Source organism: Uloborus diversus, chromosome 6, assembly GCF_026930045.1.
Source record: "Uloborus diversus isolate 005 chromosome 6, Udiv.v.3.1, whole genome shotgun sequence".
In the NCBI taxonomy this organism is placed as follows: Eukaryota; Metazoa; Arthropoda; class Arachnida; order Araneae; family Uloboridae; genus Uloborus; species Uloborus diversus.
Window position 1 is genome coordinate 144,160,905 of NC_072736.1, and position 21,102 is coordinate 144,182,006.

At 33.5% G+C, this 21,102-nt stretch overlaps 1 protein-coding gene across 3 annotated transcripts in view; it reads left to right on the forward strand.

Annotated features, from left to right (window-relative positions):
* Positions 1 to 21,102, forward strand: part of LOC129223976 (furin-like protease 1, isoforms 1/1-X/2) — a 414,934-nt gene that overhangs the window by 32,339 nt on the left and 361,493 nt on the right. The gene's annotated exons all lie outside the window — the stretch shown is intronic.

Genomic DNA, 21,102 nt, shown 5'->3' on the forward strand with positions numbered 1-21,102 from the left:
ATGACCCGCTCTACACCCCCCCCCCCTCGTAGGACTCACTGCTTTTGATCTTATTGCAATAAATTGCTTGAATTTCTTTTATCCAAAAGGCCGATGCCTGTTCCATATTGCATTTACTTTCGGAAAGGGGGGTGCTTCTCTGAAAGTAAAAGTTAACCCCCTTAAGTAAAACGGGGGGTGGGGTGGTCAACCCCCCCCCCCCCAAAAAAAAAAGAAAATCACCATAAAAACTGAATTCTTTAAGAAATAAACCTTAAAAATTTGAAGTCTGCGCCATGACCCGCTACATCACCCCCCCCCCCCCCCGTAGGCACCTACTACTTTTGGTCTTATTCAAATAATAAGCTTTTTTTTTTTTAATCCAGAAGGCCGATGGCTTTTCCCTTTATCAGTCACTTGTAGAAGATGTTCCCCCTAAAATAGGATTTTCACCCCCTCAGGTAATTAGGGGGTCTAGGGCATACCTCTCTCCCCCCCCCCCCCCCCGTCCTTAGAAAAAAAAAATTAAAACCATCAAAAAACTAAAATTTTTAAAGGAAAAACTCTAAAATTTTGAAGCTTGTGCCATGACCCGCTTCAACCCCCCCCCCCCCCTCGTAGGACTCACTGCTTTTGATCTTATTGCAATAAATTGCTTGAATTTTCTTTTATCCAAAAGGCTGATGCCTGTTCCATATTGTGTTTACTTTCGGGAAGGGGGTGCTTCCCTGAAATTAAAAGTTAACCCCCTTAAGTAAAACGAGGGGGTCAACCCCCCCCCCCCCCGAAAAAAGAGAGAAAATCACCACAAAAACTGAAATCTTTAAAAAATAAACCTTAAAAATTTGAAGTCTGCGCCATGACCCGTTCCATCCTCCCCCCCCCCCCCATATAGACCCTACTACTTTTGGTCTTATTCGAATAAATAGCTTGATTTTTTTTTAAATCCAGAAGGCCGATGGTTTTTCCCTACTGCAGAGTTTATAGCGGAAGGGGATGTTCCCCTTTAAATAGGAATTCCTACCCACATGTTATGAGGGTTTTTTTTTTGGGAATGGGGGCACCCCCCCCCCAAAAAAAAATTATAAAAATTAAAATTTCTTAAAAACAAACCTTAAAAATATGAAGTCTGTGCCACTCGCTCAACTCATTAATGTGGTTTAACTGTAACAGGGAAATTTCTTAATTGACTGTGATCAACCACTGGTACCACGGTATACTGAATTCCGCTTAGTGGTGGTCTGAAACAATTTTTACTCGTCTCGGTACAACAGACCACCAATGGTTCTGAATGCTAATCAATGCATAAAATTTTTTATTGCAAATACAAGCCAAGGAGCAAATTTGTAAAAAGTTGCTAGTACAGAATGTGCTGTAAATAAAATTGCACATAAAAACAAAAAACAAGCAAGGGTTACAGATTTCTTCCACTAGCCCATTGGTAAAGAGTTGAGGGGGGGGGGGGAGATGTTACACACACTCCTCCAAGTGAAACGATACCTCTGGGGGGGGTGCTGGACCAGGGATTGCTCATTTTCTGGTCTCAATCAGAAAATCAGAGCTATCTTCAGGGTCACATCCAACTGGTTAAACCACAAATAGTGGCAGGTACGGATTCGATTCTTTACCCTAGAGCGACGAGTGGTAAAGAATCGAATTTTTAAACAATATGCTTAGATTTTTAAGCCCTGCAGACCCTTATCTGATACAATATGTAAACTCTGAGTTCTACTATGTTTTTTGAAACCTATATCAATTTTTCAGATTTTAGAATATCTCTTACACTAGAACTTCAATTATCCAAACTCCTACTTTCCGAATTTCTGAAACAAAAATACAGTAAAACCTGTAAAGTTGATCACCCTTGTAAGTTGACCGCCTTTTTTCAGGAACGTAATTAGCCTTTTATAGTATAAATCAACCTCTATAAGTTGACCATCTGTTTAAGTTGATCAATAAAAGTAGTGCACCGCAAGTGGTCAACTTACACAGGTTTCACTGTATAAGATAAATTTTAAAAGAGACTACCAATCTAATGTAGGCGCAGCATAAACGTTAATGGGATGATAAAAGTAAGATAAATTTTTAAAAAGATTAGACTACAAACCTAGTGTAGGTGCAGCACAAACATTATTGGGATGAAGAGTCAGTGTCATAGTGTAGAAGCTTCTAATGTACAGCACAAGTAAATATACTCAGCACACACACAAGTAAATGTGTTGACTTTCCTTTCAATTAATCAAAGACTTTTTCTCTAAAAATGTTCTTTTCTCTCCTTTTCAACACAAATATTCACTAATTAAAATCCAATCATCCGAATGGGGTTCAGTTTCAATTGAATCAGAAAATTGCAGTTCCACTGCATTGCTATTTCAATTAATATTTTTATGTCATTCTATTAAATTACCAACATATGTATTCTAAAAAAATATCATTATTGTAAAAAATGTTAATTTAAATTCATTAATTGCTACACTCTTCATGGTTAAGTTAATTTTCCAAACAACATATTTCTATACATTTTTTTATAGTCAATGTGTTGAGAAAATTTTTGTTCCATGAAAACAAGAAACAAGAAAGGCACAACAATGTGGCAATTAAATGTTGTACAACAACTTCATGTAGACACACATTGTAAATAAAACCCTTTTACAATGCAATCAAGATATGAACTTAAGGAGAGCAGGATTGTAAACAGCAAGTTTCCCCCCTTTTTTTTATGCGTGCTTGTACCCCAATAAAATTTTCCAGTCAAATTTTAACTTAAGTTTTTCCTAGCAATATTTCAATAGAATTTCTTTATATTTTCTTCAGTTAGGCCAGAAAAGTCAATCACTTAAGCTTACAGTTTCTATAAAAGTGAAGTTGAACAATAATAACACTAAGTAAGGAAAAAAGATTTTAAATTTATTTTATAGAAACATTTTCCCACTATACCTTTTCTTACGTATTACTAAAGACTTCGTAACTAATGAAAAGATATTTTTTTTTCACCACAGGGGGGGGGGGGTCACCCTTTGACCCTTTCCCTGAATTCGCCCTTGGAAACTCACTGACAGTGTGGCGAGATCATGCGTAGGTGGTTGAACCGTTATTTGCTTTGAGAAAACCCTGTAGTCTGTTGTTATGTGAATATGAATGCTTGATAGACATAACTTCAAACTGCACCTTTAAATCTACCTTACAGATACTTCACTTGAAGGTCTGACTAAAAAAGAAATACCTTGGCAATTAGTTATTTCAAAACAATATTATTCTACAAATCATGTTATTATGAATTTCCTCACAAATTCTAAAAACAATGTGTCAGGAGCCCACCAATTTTCCTTGCCTCCAAAGATTTTACAATTTTTGTCAGTCTGTGCTTACCCATTTTTGGTTTTCGCTGGACACCAAAAAACCCCAGCTGTTGAAAACACAAAGCATGTTCTTCCAACTGTCATTACATATGAAAATCTGAATTTAACTTATGCAGTAACCAAAACTATATACTGAAGCTGTCTAAATGCTGATCCTAACATTCTACTCGAGATATCAACCATTAAACCCAATATATTAAAATTGCATCAGTTAAAACAACTTCACATTTCAATTTTGAATTCTAATCGTTTTGTTGTAACAATTGTTTTCTGTCTGTTCAACTTGATTTTTGTATTTCAGAATTGGTAAGTAAAGTTAAGCATTATAAGCTACCTTTTATTAAAAGTACTGTAGGATGGGATAACTTTGGAACATTTTTCAAAGTTTAACTGTTCCTATTTTTATTTTCAAAGAAAAAAGCTAAATAATCACTAATATGTCAATTGAGTATTCCTCTTACAAGATATGGCAAAAGAATAACTCTAGTTATAGTGACATTTTATTTAAAAAAATCTAAATTTGTCCTAATCTTACCCCATTGATTGGGGTAAGTCCTAATCTTACCCCATTGATTGGGGTAACATTGGAACAGTGCTTTATCCCAATTCAAAACAGTAGGAAACATGACTGCGAACCATTGTACCATAGGTGTCTGATCCACATTAGGAACAACAAAGGAAATGAGTTTATATTAATCCCAGAGTCAGATAAAAATATAAAGTATCTGCGCACGCAACTCAAAAGTATCTGCAAGCTAATAATTGTCTAACACGTTTTTTTAAAAAAATGTGGGGGGGGGGGGGGGGGGGTCGGATTACAAAAAAAAATTTAATCACAAGAAATTTCTTCATTTTGTAAAAATTCGTTATCTAAAACGTTATAAAGCACAAAATTGCAAATAATTGCAGGTATATGCTTTGAGGTTACAAGGAACTAATTTTCATGCCAATTATATATGAGCCTATTTATGCAAAGACCTAAGTTAAATTTCAAAAGTTTAAAACTAAGCTTCTTTTAGCGATATCTTTGCATTTGTAAGCTCACATAATTTTGGGTATTATATCTCCACTGCAGATAATACATTGGTGGGACCTTTCTGTTCTTAGTCTGTCAAGTCGAGAAATTAATATGATATCCAAATTTCTGAGAACAAAGGAAAAACTAGCAATTCGCTGCTTCTTGGAAATGCTCTGTTGAGGGAATGGACAAAAACGAGTGCAACAAATTTAGTAGCAAGAGTTATGAATACGTTATGCTATTGTTACGTTTATGCTATTCGTTTATAACTTTTACAAATTAGTTAAATATCACTTTAAAACAAATTAGAAATAAGAATTTGAACAATTATCGCGAGATGCGCGTGCCCGCAGCGAATACATCCACCACACGCTTGGGTGTATATACGATCTGGAACTATCTTTTACAATCTAAATAAATAATATCAACGAATTTAATATCAAAGAAATTTAAAACGAATTAGAAGAAAAGAGTATGAACTTTTACTATTATCGGAAGACGTGCAACTCCGCGGCAATGTATCCGCACGTCAGTTGAAGTATCCGCGCAGGACGTGCGCACGTGCATCTACATTATTTAGCTCTGATCAATCCTAGAATATTATATATTAAATAGATAATTAAGAACAATGCATTCTAACTAACAAGTAAATGATTATGATATTATTTTAAACTGCTATGAAATTTTTTAAAAAAAGATAGTGTAACTAATACTATTTAAACACTTTGTAAAGTTTAGTTTTTGTCAACCAAAGCCAAAATAAGGCTGAAAACTTACAGCCCTTTAACTTTGAAAATTTCTCAGTCCCAAAGTAACCTCGTGAAAAGATGAAAATTTACAATGTACAGGCTGTAAAACATAAACATAGTTATTATACCTTACAACATAACCAGTTATCATGATTGTCAGTTATGAAACCCTATATCCCCAGAAAAGAAACTAATCAGTTTATGCAGAATTTCTGATCAATAGAGACGTACCGAGTAGCACTTTGGCCGAGTAGCAGAGTACTCGGCCTTTCGCAACTCAGCCGAGTACCGAGTTCCAATTATGTTTTAAGAAGAACCACAGACACACACCTGACAAATTGTGAACTCATTGGAATAGTAGTATAGACCTCCATATAAAAAAAATAGTTTTTAAAACAAACTTCCAGATGAAATTTAATTATGTATTATTTAAAAGATTTTATTTGTGTCAATAATTTTACAAATAAGTTATTTTTTAAAGTAAAAATAAACAAATACATAAAAGGTAGGATTATCAAGTGTGAATTAAAACAAATTATATCAATCTATACTTCTAGTCATACAAATGTAAATAATTTTTTTAAGCAAATGAAACAATGTTAAAAGTACAAATGTGCAGGAGCACTGCAGACACATTCTTCTGCATTACAAGGAACATCTTTTTTAGTGCATAAAATGTGAGCAAATGAACATAAAAAAATCTGACTTTTGTCAGATGTCTTTAAATCCATAAACTCACATTTTGTGCATTATAAAAAGCATTCCTTGTAATGCCAAAACACGTGCATACAGAGTTCCTGCACATTTGTGCTTTTAACATTGTTTTATTTTTTAAGAAAGGGTATTTTTATGCTTCTTATAATTTTGTTAGTGGCAAAAATCCATTTAATATAAAAATTTCATATTTTCTGTACTTGCCTTTTTGCCCCATTTTTAATATTTAAGTTTCTTTAACTTTGGGGCATTAAAATATAAGATTTACTCCATTGAGGCATAACAAACTTCATTATTCTCAGAATTTGAATTTGAATTGTAAATGATTGCAGTATATTATTTATATGCTTGCATTTTTTTTATTAATTGTAACATCTGCTTTGAACATTATTCAATTTTTTACAACTTCTCGGTATTGGCCAAGTACCTGATCAAAATTTGCCCGAGTACTGAGTACTCGGCAAATTGTCCGAACAAGCCTAGTACCCAGTAGTTACCGAATACTTGGTACGTCTCTACTGATAAACATAGCCAAGATTAGTTGTACTACATTAAGTTATTTTTTGAATAATTTATTTTATTTTTTATTTATTTTAAATTAATAACTATGCTTTTAAGGAAAATAAATTTAGGATTTTTGATGGAAGTGCATTTAAATTTCACATAAGACACAAATTAGATAAACTACTTCCAATTGAATGCAATATACCCCAACAGCCCGGTCATCACATATTGAGACTGTAGTTTCGTTCTTACTAGAACTCCTCAGTCAGGAATAGTGAATAACAGAGCTGGTTTCGGATGTCATCTCAATTCAGTTCTGACTTAGCCCTGGCTTAAAGGTGGTAACTTACTGCTAAATACCCATACTTTGTCTTCCACTCACGAGTCGAACCATACCATGCTGCGAACACTCGCTGGTGAATTCACTTTATCTACCAGTTTGTAGGCACTCTCAGCTTCAATTGAGATGATATCTGCCATCTGCTCAGTTATTCACCAATTCTGACCGAGGAGTTCTAAAAAGATCCAAACTGCAGTCTCAGGATGTGATGATCAGGCTGTTTGGTACATTACATTTTGTTTTGGGGGCCTTAGCCTTGGGTATCTTACTGCAAAATATTTCAAATTGGCATAAAATAAAAATTAAATTTTTCAGATTAAAAAAATTAACCATGTATTCAACTGAATATTTTTTTACTTTGTGCATCTCAATTAATATCAATAGAATATTACTGGATATTAGGGTTGGGCAATGCATCGCAAAAAACTGTTGTACATCCTACATCTTTAAATCAGATTAGAATTTTTCTCTAAACCAATTCATCAATATAGCACTGGCTACAAATCCTACCACCAATATTCAGACACCATTCCACAATCGTTACCGTTTCAATATCTTAATTGTTTCAAAATTCTGTAGAAGCAGGGGCACCCAGATGGGAGGTTACTGTGACCTACAAAAATGCCCTTATTCCACAATTTTTTTCAGATGATTCATAAAATTTAACGATTACTTTTTGAACTTACCTTTAAAAAAAATAATGATGTTTAATGTCTCTTCTCATAAGATGAATTCATACTCATAGCTTATGCAGTACAATTCAGCAAATTAAAAAAATTTCCCAACCAAAAATTTAAGTTTTGTTATCTCTCATGGAAGTATCATAAGCAAACGAAGATCTTCACTTTTCCCAAAACTTGCAGGAAATGCAGTTTTTTAAGCTCTTGACAGAAAAAATATTGATGAACAAAGTTTATACATATCTTATAATCATTCAACAACAACAAAAGAAAAAAAAAGACGCTTAAAGTGTAAAATAGCTACTAAGATTGCATGCACATATTTTGGTGTTTTGATGAACCCCTTTTTAAATGCTAAAAGACTGCTCACATCTTTTTGCATTAGGAAAAAAAATTCATTGTAATACCAAAACACCTGTAGCTATCTTGTCCCTTTAAACAGTTTTTTTTTTTTGGCAACTTCCTGCTAGCGTTAGAATCTGTTTGTAGTATCTGGGATAACTTATATTTTTCCATCTGGAACATATTTTGTAAAATTTAAACAAGCAGTTTACAGTGAAATCTCGTTACAAACGAACTTTAAGGGACAATAAATTTTACTCACTGTAACGGAATTTTCGCTGCAATTGAATTAGAGCAAAGTAATGGAAATGAAATATACAGAAAATTTCCTTTGTTGAAACCGATATTTAGTTGTATTGGTATTTGTTGTGACAAGATTTCACTGTATCTTCAAAAAAAAAAAAAAAAAAACTTACATTGTGATGTATTGTGACACTGCCATGTAAGGTTGGCGATGCATCACAATGTAGAAATTTCTACATTGCTTAGTCCAACTGAATATAACAAAGTTGTTGTACATCATTGCAGTAATTTTTAAGAAAATAATGTATGGAGAATTATAGAATAAATGAAAACTTACTTACAAATGTCAGGGCCCGCGCTAAAGATTCGCCACTGCGCCAAAAGTGATAAAATTGTAAATTCAACAAAAGAAGCTGATTTGCTATAATTCTTGGCAAACGGAAAATTTTCGGAAATTTTCATAAAAAATAGAAAAAATATTTTTCCCTCGACCCTCAAAATTATAATTAGAAAATCTGCAAGAAAAAAAACAACAAATTGGGATTTCCGTGTCGTATGCATTGTTATTAAGTGCTTAGTAAAATATTAGTGTATACTGCATATTTAAAATATTAGCACTTGCATTGTCTATTTTATAAACTTACTCCTTTGTTTTCCAATTGAAATTTTCTGGAAATTTTTTTAATTCACAATTAAAATTAACTAAATTTAGGTCTTTGGCTAATACAATTAAAATTTGACTAATTTGTTGGCTAACAATTTGAAATCCCTAGCAAGGGCCCTGTATATGATGCATGCTAGACGATGTTTTTTTTCCCAACATCTTTCTTGTGCACTTTATAAAGTTATTTTTTAATCTTGTTATGGTGTTTTTTACTTGCACCAAATCAGTGCACCATCAAGCCGGGTACTATTATCTGACAGCATATTGCACCCAGGTAAGAAAAAAGTGACAGAATACAAAAATGTTCAATTCCTACAAAGCAACAACTAAAAACCTAATGAATATATTGTATTATTAGTACCCACAATTAATAAATAATACAGTAGAAGACCGTTATAATGCACACCTTGGGACCAGAGCTTTTGTGTTATACAGGTTTTGGCATTATATAGGTCAATTCAAATTTTGAAACTAATATTCAGAATATATCTATAATATTAGCATTTCAGAATGAGTTCTATCTGCAACGAGTCCTAAAGCACTAATTATAAACCATTAGTCATTCACAAATAAATATGTTTCACAATCAAAAGAAAGTGAATTATTCCGCACTTCTGCTAGCTCCACGGTTAACATAACAGCTGCCTTTTCAAGAGCCATCTGGTATTTTCTTTTTTCTGTGAATACTAATTTTTATTTAAAAGCTTTGAATTAAGATGAAAAGATGAAAAACAGTTTCAAAATTGAATTTACCTAACAATATTTATGTTTGCAAGACAAACCAGAGAGATTTTTTTTCTTCAAAACCTATTGTTTACTTTTGAAAAGTAGTGCGGTTTATAGACAATTGCGTTATACAGGTCGGCGTTATAAAGGTATTCTACTGTACTCCTAATGTTTCAGCTACGAGCCTAATGCTTTTGCTTTTAAAAACCAGAATTTTCACCTTCAAGTTATGGAGTTCTTTGAGCACTATTTCGTGACATCTTGGGATACAATGCTGTAAGATCATGCCTATGTGATTGAGCCACTTTCTGCTTCGACAAAACCCTGCAGTCTGTCATCATGTTAATATGACTGTTTGATAGACTTACAGTAAAACTCCGATATAACTTCACTGTCAAATCCCATCTTTTGGTGACGTTATATCGATTTTGGCAATATATCGGAATATAAAGTGTAAGATTACAAATAATGTTAAGAAATGTGATAAAATTAAAGCACGATTTTACCTCTTTAAGTTAAAAAAAATAATAGATTTCAGGCTCCAACATTAATTAGTTTATCTAAACTACCTGTTTTCTGGTCCAAAATATTAATATTTTTTAGTTTCAGTTTGACTTTTTTTTTTTTTGCTCAAAAAAGATAGCTCTGTTCTTTTCTAATGCAAGAAGGCTGTTCAACATTTTTCTATCAGTCGCATATTCCTTTAACAATTTTGTTAGTTTCTAAATGTGATGTTCGTTTTAGTTTCTGACTTAAAATTCCCTTCTACATTCTCAAGTTCTCCTTCAGATGAATCGGAATCGCTAACTTAATAATTTCCTCGAGAGCCATATTTTCAAAAGCTGAAACTGATTTTTTGGCATCAATGTATTTATTTACTGTGGAAGATTTTGCAAAACAATCTCTTTGTTGATGTTATTCTGAATCTCTCATTTCAACATTACTCTGCACTGTTTTTCACCTTCAACTAAACCCCATATCTCCAGCTATTGACTAGTTTCTGGTGTAATTTCATCCCATAAACCCATTTAGCTAAAAGGGTTGTAAAGGTTGTGTAAAATTTAAGCCCTGGTGTAAAAAATGCAGGCACATGTTAACAAAGCCCCACTTTCCTATTCAACCACTGATAGTGTTTTTCGGTAGAGAGTAGACCACAAGTTTATTGCAAACGAGCTCTCCACAAAGCGTTTTTGCCTGGAAACATTTTGGAGTACTCTACTTTTGAATAACTTGAATGGGAGTGCTTATTACACTATAGATACAGAAGAGAATAATCAGTATTTGTAATTAAATAATTGTCAACTTACTGTAAACATCAGAAAATTTTTTGAAAAAGCATTTTTTTGGAGCATGGTATTGGTCTGCGTCATAACAAGCGACACAATTATGGTGGCATAATAGGATTGGTGCTTTAAAGGGTGGGCCTTAAGTCAGGGTTTGATTGTAAATTCAAGACTGCTTCCTCAATCAGGATCCTTCCATAATTTTGGTCAATGGGAATACAAAAAATATCAATTGCTTCGTTGCTAGAGCAAAGCATGTTTTTCTATTTGCCACAACCTACCAAATTTGAATTTATAACCTATGCAGCAGCTAAGAGGTGTTTCACATCATTATTTATAATGAAGCATGTTAGTCAAGATTTAATTTACTACACAAGCCTTAAAGTTTAGTCTTAAAACTTTTTTGACGAGAAGTAAACAAATCTTCAGAAATTTCAACTTCATTCGTTCAAGGAGAATCCTCGCTTCAAACCAATAGGATCGTTCGCAAGGCAGAAAATTTTCTTAAAACATCTCTGACTGTGCAACGACCCAAATAGTTTGAAACGAAATTAAAATACATGCAATTCAGCTTTCGAAACAATTGACAGCATGAAATCACGCGGGTAAATATCTCAAAGTCAAAAAATGTTTCACCTTAAATTCAGCACATATGTATCAGCACACGCGATGTAGATTCATTAAAACGAAAAAAAGTCAAAGATATTTACAGAATTGTGAGCGAAACTATATAATTTTCTCATCTCTCAAAAGAATAGCGACCGAAACAAAATAATCATACGTGAAATAAATATAAGAACAAAAAAAAAACTTAGCAGCGAAGTAGTAACGGTCCAGTTTCACTTAATTGACTTGTAAACAAGCATGGAACAGCGGTTACAGGGTTACAAGCTCCTTTTAGTAAAATCGAGTCGTCAGAAGAAGGCATCTACTACTGTAATCACGAAGAATAAATTTGAAAAATAAACGTAATAATACAAAATGCATGAAACTGATGACTTTTATCATTTCATGAACGCCGCCATTAAAAATCATAAATATCATGTGACAGATCACGTGACAGTTGCGCACCCTTTTTTAAAGGAGCCAAAAGAACCGCAAGGACATCTCCAAGCCTCCGTTTTCACCCGGATGCACCTTGCTTTCACCCCAGGGTGCCAAAGGACCTTTCAACGGCTCCTGTAGTTCTAACAGTGTAGACAATTGGCGAGAAATTCATCATCCATTATTTGTAAATATACAGGCGAACCAAATGACCTTTTGATTTTCGACAACGGGAAAAGCCGTGCGGGTACCGCTAGTAATATATAAAAGCGCTCCCCGGTGATGACATGCTTTCTAATCACTACCTGAAAAGAAGACTTAATATAAATTTATGAAATCAATCATACTGCCCTTTGTCAAAGTTTCCACGACATGGTTTCAATTTTTTCTGAGTAAGATTTTATTCATAAGGATTAAGATGTTTTTTCTCACAAACAAAGAAACTTATTATCTCAGGATTTGCTGAAGATAAATGAAATTCGTCTCAGCCGTAACGAAACTTTGACAGGTCAAGCTAAGCGTGAAATTATCACATATCAAGACAAGAAGGTATTGGGTGATTTTTCGAATGTTTTATGTGGAAACATCTCTCACATATCTCAGAATGGAGTTACTTTTTTGTTGCGAAGTTATTGAATTACTGATTATTTTCCTCGTTGTCTAATTCTGTTGTGTACAAAGGTACAAACGCACTTTTCTATTGCATTTTCTTTTTCATTTTACGTATCGCACCCCGGCAAGAAAAGTTACATAGGGGTCATTCCATGCGAAATCAGCAAAATTTCGCAAAAAAGTGGTGGCCGCATGGTAACAGATTTTTATGAAATTTGGTATACAGGTTCCTTTTATGCCTATATAAAAATATCTAAAATATTTTTGCTTAAAATTTTTTATTAAAATAGTTACATGCGATTGAAAATTGGTCAAATTGAACAGCATTCTCATAAATGCTAAATGTTGCACTTTTGAAGGCTTGTATCTTGTTAACTATTTAATGAAAACATAAAAGTTATATGTTTTTGCAATCTATGGAGTAGGGTAATCAATCTGATATCAGTAAAATTTTCAAAGTTATTGTAGTTAACTTTTAACAGAGTCTCAAAAACGGAAAATATTTCAATTTTCTCATAATTAAGCATTTTATTTTTTAATCTCAATCTTTAAGGAATGCATTAGCTTTGATGAAATTAATACCCAATAATGTGCTAAGTATCATAAAAGAAATACCTTACTTTTGAAGTTGTATTTTAACTCATTTGTCTTCAAAATCAGTTTTAAACTTAGCGACATTTTGTAAAATGATGATATTCCCCTTCACGTACACACAAAAATTAAAATGAGGGAAAATTCAGACAACTTTAAAATTTTTCAAGAATATAGAGCTGTGTTTCTACTATTTGCTTGAAGAAACTCGAAATTGGTTTTTGATTTCCAAACGTAAAATAAAATTCAGAAAAATAGCATTTTCTTTCTGTTTTATGGGTCAATTCCATACAGGTTCGACGGATGGTTGCGCTCGACCATTTTTAATTTTTTTGAAATTCATATCCCTAAAAGCTGCATGTGAAAGATGTTTAAAACCTCTTTAATTTTTTCTCTCAACTTTGATTTTTTGGAGGTCATCAAAAGTGATTTTCGTAGTCAAAAATGGGACTTTTAGACCTTTGCATTTTGGCCAAAATCTATTTGAATTATATTTATGACAGTTAATTTAACGCTTTTATGTTAAAGTGCATTAGTTGATAGTCTTACATGCTGAGTTACGTAGCTGTACGTTAATAATTAAACTAATGGCAACAGGTTAGTTACAAACCAAATGTAAAAAGTTTACTCATTTCAAAGGGGGATAACTCACGTAGGGGACAGAAACACAAAATGAAATACGGCAAAAACTAATCACTGGAACCATGCTAAAAAGAGTATGTAGCTGTTGCTGTGTGTTTGTGTACCCTTTATAGATTATAGCCCCTCAATATTCGAAAAAATGACAAAAATGACATTTTTAGACCCCTATAAACCAAAAGAGGATTGAATTAAAAATAAAATTTCCTGGTCAATTGAATATTCCATTCAAGTACTATACATGTTATACATATTGTTTTTTTTTATTTGGTTTGTAAAAAAGATACAGGTCTTTGAAATTAAGCAATTTCGCTAGTCAATTCACACACTAAAACAGAAATAAAAAGTGTAAAAACTTCATGGCACCTTCTTAAATTACGTATATTGTGCCCTATATAATACATTATACTGAAAAAACATATTGTAATTTTCAAAATAATTATTTTAATTTGATAACTTAGAAATATTTGGACATGAATGAGAAGTTTATACTGTGTGGAACCTGTATGGCTTGACCCTTATGTGAAATAACGAGAATTCAAAGAACTTGATAAACGACTAAATGATACAAAAGCAAGTAAAATTGACATTTATTTCAATTTAAAAAAAATGTACATTTCAGCATGTACTTCATAAACATGCTTTTGAGAAAATGAAACACGAAAAAAATGGTTAGTTTTGCTAAACTTACAAAATAAAAAGAAATAACTAATGAAATTTTACCTTAGTTCAAGTTACTCAGCAACAAAAATACGCTGATACCAATGATTAAAATTTCTTAGCATATAAAAGACACTTCGATATATTATGTAAAAAAAAAATGAGCAAATTTAGAGCATTCCCTCATTTTCAAAAAAAAACATCTGAAATAGAGGGAAAAATGAAATTTTTGGAAATTTTCGATTTTTTTAAGTACAATTTCGTCATCAAGAAATTCATAAACAGTTACTAAATTAGAGCAGATAGTTACTTATAGATGGATTTTCAATCTGAATCATTTTTACTGTTATTTTTTCATTAAAAGAGCTAGAAGAGTGATTTAAAAGCTGAAGTAAATTCGCAAAATTTCAATCTTTGTTAGTATCTCAGATTCAAAAAAAGATCCGAGTAAATTTTACTTTGCTCTTTCTCAATAGAGATTTGTTTATAGAATGCGGAAATATTTATTTTTTAAGTGTACGTTTATAACTTATGGAGTTATTGAGTCACAAACTGGCAGCAATGAACTCTGAAAATTTAGGCTTAGCGTAAGCATCAACTTCTAATTTCAATAACAAAGCAACAAACAGTTTTTAAACTTTCATACTTTGCATTTCCTCATAGATATGCATGGTTTACCTAAATAAAAATTTTCATTGAAATCTGTGACATGTCAGCCACAGCTGATTTGCTCATTTCGCATGGAATGACCCATAGCTGAAAAAAACGAGCTGATGTGTGCATCACATCACTTCCTTTTACTCCAATCTAATGTCAGTTCCCCATTATTGGCAATTTTAATGTGATTCAATTGTTTACTCTCTAAATATCACCAACAGTGGCCAAATTGAAACCAAATTTAAAATTAAAAAAAATCGCCAAGTTTGTCGCCAAGTGTCCGACAAATTATAACACCACTTCAGTTTACATCGAAATTAACAATGATTTCTCCCCAATAAAGGGCAAAATACCCCCTTAAGAACATCCGAATGCAACCAAAAGGGAAAGTTCACAACTAGGCCCTACTAGGAGTCTACGTACCAAATTTAAACTTTCTAGGACATACCGTTTTTGAGTTATGCAAGATACATACGCACATACACACATACGCATATACATACGTACGTCACCAGAAAATTCTTTGTAATTAACTCGGGGGTCGTCAAAATGAATGTTTCGGGTGTCTGTAGATTCCTAGGCATATATCCACGTGGGGTCGGGTCGAAAAAAAAACTCAACATTCATTCAGGGGTGAGAAAAATGGAAATTAAGGCCAATTTTTGAGTGAAAATTTGTTTGCGATTACAATACTTCCTTTTTTGTAAAAAAAAAAAGTAAAGAGAGAGAATCGGAGAAAATATATCAAGGTTTTATGCAGAAGTAGTTTTAAGCGATTCAGTCTCAAGTATTGCAATACGCGCAAAAGAATTATCATGTGATGTTTACTGGTTAGTTTTTGTTATCTAAACACATAATACATACCTAGAGATCAAAAATCTTTCTTCGAAATTGAAAATTTGGATGATGTGTCACTGTTGGTTGTATCGTTTTTACGCCATCATGCGCCAGTTACGTAAGCTAACTTTGGGCGAGTTTTGGGGCAAGCAAGAGCACTAAATATACATTTTAACTTAATAGTTATTACGTTTCCCCCCCCTCAAAATTTTGAGTTGTGTCGCTTTCTTTACCGTGGTGTGATATGTACTTTTACAAGGGCGTATTTGCGAGGGTGGGGGGAGCCGAAGGGGCCTGAGTCCCTCTCAAAATGAATCAAAAACTGCTTATCGCAAATAAAGGTTTTAATAAGTTCAAACTTAGATTTGAAAAGTTATCATAATATACGGCTTAGGTGCTTGCAAGGGCGCCCATATGCAAAATTTTAATGGGAGGGGGTGGGGGTTCAAAAGTTTTCCCCATGGTTTAGCAAAATATTTTCCCCGTGGAAACCGATTTCAATACAGATTAGGCATATTAAAATTTGACATTTTTAATAACTTATTCATTAATGGCTGAAAAAGAAATTTTATACATTTTTGCAAAGAGAAAAGCACTTAAAGCAAGGAATTTCTCATTTCAAAGGGGGGGGGGGGGTTGAGCCCCCCTTACTCCCCATATGGGCGCCCTTGGGTCCTTGCCGAAATAAATTTCTTTACACACTCCTGTACTTTTGGAAAGCTTTTGTGAGTCAAGATCAGAGTGTACTCATTTTTTACACGTTTCTTATTCTTAAAAGCAGTTGAAGAAAAAACTGAAAGTAAAACATAAATGCTTTCACTGTGTTTCTTTTGTGACTACACAAAAAAGTGTTTCCTTAAGTAAGAATTATGACGAGGAAAAATTAAACTAAAAAAAAAGAAAAAGGAAACAAATTCAAGGATCTTTTACTGACACAATGGAACGTTCCGAGATTCTCTGTTCTGTGAGAGATAAAGCTGAATGCTGTAAAAAGAAAGCGTATATCTTGCTCAATATTCTTTCTTATTTCACGAAAGAAAATCCTTTGAGCTAATTTAATAAAGGTGCTTGTTTATTAGATTAGGAAGCTAACTGGGGATCAACTCGTGTTCAACTACATTTTCTGTTGTGTTTGTCCTTATTACAGGGAATGGAAGAGGTATAAATAAAAGTGAATAAAATTTTTTAAGGGTTGTGGAAGAACTTAATTGACTAATACACCAGTTCATCGTTTGTGCGTGTGTTTTTAACAAACTGTCCAATGGTGCAGTAAGAATCTATTTCTGGGGGGGGGGAGTAGTATAATTGCAATCCAGATATATATATATATATATATATATATATATATATATATATATATATATATATATAGTATGTGTTAACAGAATGTATTAGGATTGGCTACATACCTCGAGGCTAAAGAATTCAGAACCACACTTCGCACTACAGGGTTCCCCGTACCAACCACTATTTGTGGTTTAACTCGTTAGATTGGACCCTGAAGACAGCTCTGATTTTTTGATCCAGAGCAGAAGCCGAGCAATCCCTGGTCTAGCACCCCCACAGGTATCGTTTCGCTGCGAAGATTTTGTGACCACGAGCATATTTAACGTCTCCCAGTTACCATTAATGAAGACGGTGGGTCTTTGACTGACTAGGATCGACCCCGGGTCCCTCCGGTCAAAAATCCGATGCCTCACCGATCAGGCAACCTCGGTCCTAATTCTGGACTGCTGGTAAACATGCTACCGTGCTAACTCTAGTTGCAGCCCTAAGATTCATCATTGAAGTACTTAAACTATGTCTTTTACCTGTTGATTAGCGTCAATCTTTTCGGTAAAGTTCTTTAATTGTTACTAATCTAGGTCCAATATTGCATAAAAAATGCTATTGCCGCTTCGCGAAGCCGAGTGGCTCCTATTAAGTCCGAGGATCCCCGAGGAGTCCGACTTTGCCTTCGACAAATGACACCAACGCATTGGTTGTCGAGTCAGGTAGGACCGATTTTGGGGAGAAGGAATAGGAGAGACTTTAAAATTCCAGGAGTGGAAGTCGGTCATTTTCCCTCCGAACCCTCACCCTTAGTTACAACACACTTCTTCAGTACGTAGAAACAAAGCCAATCTTATATAATTAAAAAATGAGCTTATGTACCTATGTGTCTGTGGCCGAGTTACTTCTCCCGAACGCCAGTCAACTGACTATCGAACCAGGTATCGATAAATTCGTTATTTTCCCGTTTTTATGTTTGGCTATTTAACATAATCCTCCGATAGAAATTAGCGGAGATATCAATTGAAAACTATATTCGCAACTCCAGCGCTCGAATACGCTACCTTGCGATGATTTACAAAACTGCCGAAAAACTAAAACATTGCGTTCCACGTATTCATTTTGGGCAAAACAAACAGTTTATGTTTTTTTTTTTTTTTTTTTGCGTAATTCATCATTTGGAATCGTCATCCGCAACAGCGTAACATCAAAAATATCTGAGTGAGTACACACATTTTATTTATCTTGTTCTGAGTGAATTTGAATAAATATCAGTTTTTCAATTCGATGAAAAAAAGCGGACTTAACATTGACTGGACACTATAGGGCCATGATGAAAAATTACTGATTTTCCTTAACCTGATTCCACATAAATGATTTAAATAACCTTGTTACTATAGCATCCAACTGAAATGAACAGTATGCAAATAAATTTTCTTGAAAATATTTATCGCAGAACAGATTGAAAAATCCAGAAAGAACGTTAAGAATTTGAACAATAAAAAATAAAAGCTAGGAATTTTTATCGCTAAAATATCGCACCAACTTGACTTTATTGTCCTGCAAAAGCTGTCATTATCGGTGGAAGAGTTTCGCCAAAAATCTGTTTATAGGGTTATGGTTTTAGTATTGTGTGAAAGAATAATGTATCTTGACAAGATTTCGCATATCAGTTAAATCATTTCCGTGACGAATGAATTAAATGCATGAAGATTTCTTTTGATATCCAATCATATAGTCATAGAAATAAATTATCTAGTGTTAAATGTTACTCTTGACTGTCTGTCACGTATGTGCACTATGTGACAAAAATGTCAACAGATGCCGGAAATGTCACAAAAATGTCAACAAATGCCGAAAATGTCAGGAAACTGGACATAATATGTACTAATGTGTAGAAAAAACAGTACCAAATGAAAATGCTGTTCGTAGCGAACCAAAAATTTATGAATACCGAATTCAACATCGTGAAAATGGCTGCTTCAGAACAACTTACTGTGTGTTCTGCATTCATTTTTTCCTTTCGTAATACTTTTTGATTTCTAATCTCGTTCTACATGGGTCAGAATAACCAAAAGACTTTGAAAAATCTTTTCAAATGAATAAAGAACAAAAAAATCATACATGCGAACAATAATTTCTGTCATTTCCTAAGTTTAGAAGCAATTTTTACGTTACGGCGCGCGTTTATTTTAGTTTTTTCATCCGCCATTAGACAGTGACTGCAGCGTCCCCTATAGTTCGTTGGAGTTGCGAATTGATTATGATACTTAGATTTCGACATAAAATCCCTATTTTTCGAAGGCTTTCCTCCATTCAAATTATTATTCAGTGCTTCATCTCAACTTTCCGTAACAATGCTTTTATTAAAGTTTTGTAGCGTGAAGAAAATCATTGAGAAGAAAGATCTGTTGCCATTTTATTTTCTTGAACAGGAACAAATAAAATTCTGCCCTTTGTTTTGAGGCTTTTCCTGTAATCAAGGGATTTAAAATGTTTTCTTTTTAGCCATTTTTCCGCAGTGTGCCGCAAATTTTTACTGATTTTTTTTTGCTCAAGCCTGATTATTGAACACGTGTCACTTGACATAACTTTTATTTTCGAGGTGAACCTGTACGAAACACAAAACACATAAAAATAATCAAGTGGTCTGTAAATTGTACAACTTTTTAACAAGAAAAACTGAGCACGCTACAACTATACAGTGAAGAACCATTTATACGTTTCTCTCTTATACGTTTTTATCAATTATACGTTTTTTAAATTGGTCTCTGCGAAGTCTAATACACATTAACCTATACCTATTATACGTTTTTTCATTTGTACGCTTTTTTATACAGTCCCTTCAAAAACGTATAAACGGTGCTTAACTGTATTTCCAATGAAATCTGAATGAAAAACATAAAAGAATTCAGCATGAAAAAGGACCTTAATAAATTATCCATGAAAATTGCTTTAAATCAATCAGAAAACAGCAACGCATTTTCAAATACACACATAAAGTACTTATTCCGAAATAAAGCTGTTTCAAATATGCGCTGCTATAATATTAGTCTTTTATTCAGTGTGACAAGTCACGATTTTACAGCATTAACTATTCACGACAGGCATATAATTTATTGCCCTATCTATCCAAGCTTTCGTTTCAAAACTCACGGGTCATTTTCTCCAGGGCGAGAAAAGTATTTCAAAATTACTAAACGGTAATTCAAGGGTGTAAAAACAAGATTTTAATTTGTCTTTTTGAATAATTTTTGACCATTCGGGTGCCGTTAAAACTTAATTGCTGAACAGTTAAATTAGCTTAACTGCTGAATTTTATTGAGTGTAAATAAGCTCTTGTAATTAGGTACTTTATAAGTAATTTGCTTAAATTGTTATGAAGTGATACGTTTTTCATTTTACACAACAATGTTGCCTCTTTTAGAAACTAATTTAATAAGAGGTAACAGTACAGACACACATACACAAAGAAAAAAAAAAAAAAACACTTAATTCGACGGTAGGGAGATACCTGGAGAAGACCGTTGCAGAGTCGAAGTCGAGCTGGTTTTTGGGTAAAAGAGTCGTAGTTTGGGAAGTTGAATGTATAAAATTCTAAGAGTCGGAGCTAGTCATTTTCCCTCAAAGTACGCAACTCTGCCCGTGCTTACGAAGTCGGAGTCGGACTGATTTCGGGGTAAAGAAGTCGGAGCTGGGAGTTTGTCATTTTCCCTCCGACTCCGCAGCCGTGGAGAAGATATAACCTATATTAAAGAAAAAATAAAGAAAATTATTTTAAACTGATTATATATTTGATAAGAAATGAACGTAATAGCATTCGATCGTTCGTCTTCTTTTAGTTTCTAGAAAAACAAACGCTCCTTTTCGTCCCTATTTGTGTATTATTTATGAAATCGTCAGTGACTATAGAATAGGGGGGGGGGAGCAACTGAGCACTTGTTCCTTTGTGCATAAACGAAACATAAACTGGTAGTGTAGACCAACTATTGGTTTAAACGAGCTGATGTGTGTATCACATGACTTTCTTTTACTCCAATTTAATGTCATTTCCCCATTATTGACAATTTTAATGTGATTCAATTGTTTACTCTCTAAATATCACCAACAGTGGCCAAATTGAAACCAAATTTAAAAAAAAAAATCGCCAAATTTGTCGCCAAGTTGGCTACAAAACTTGGCGACCAAA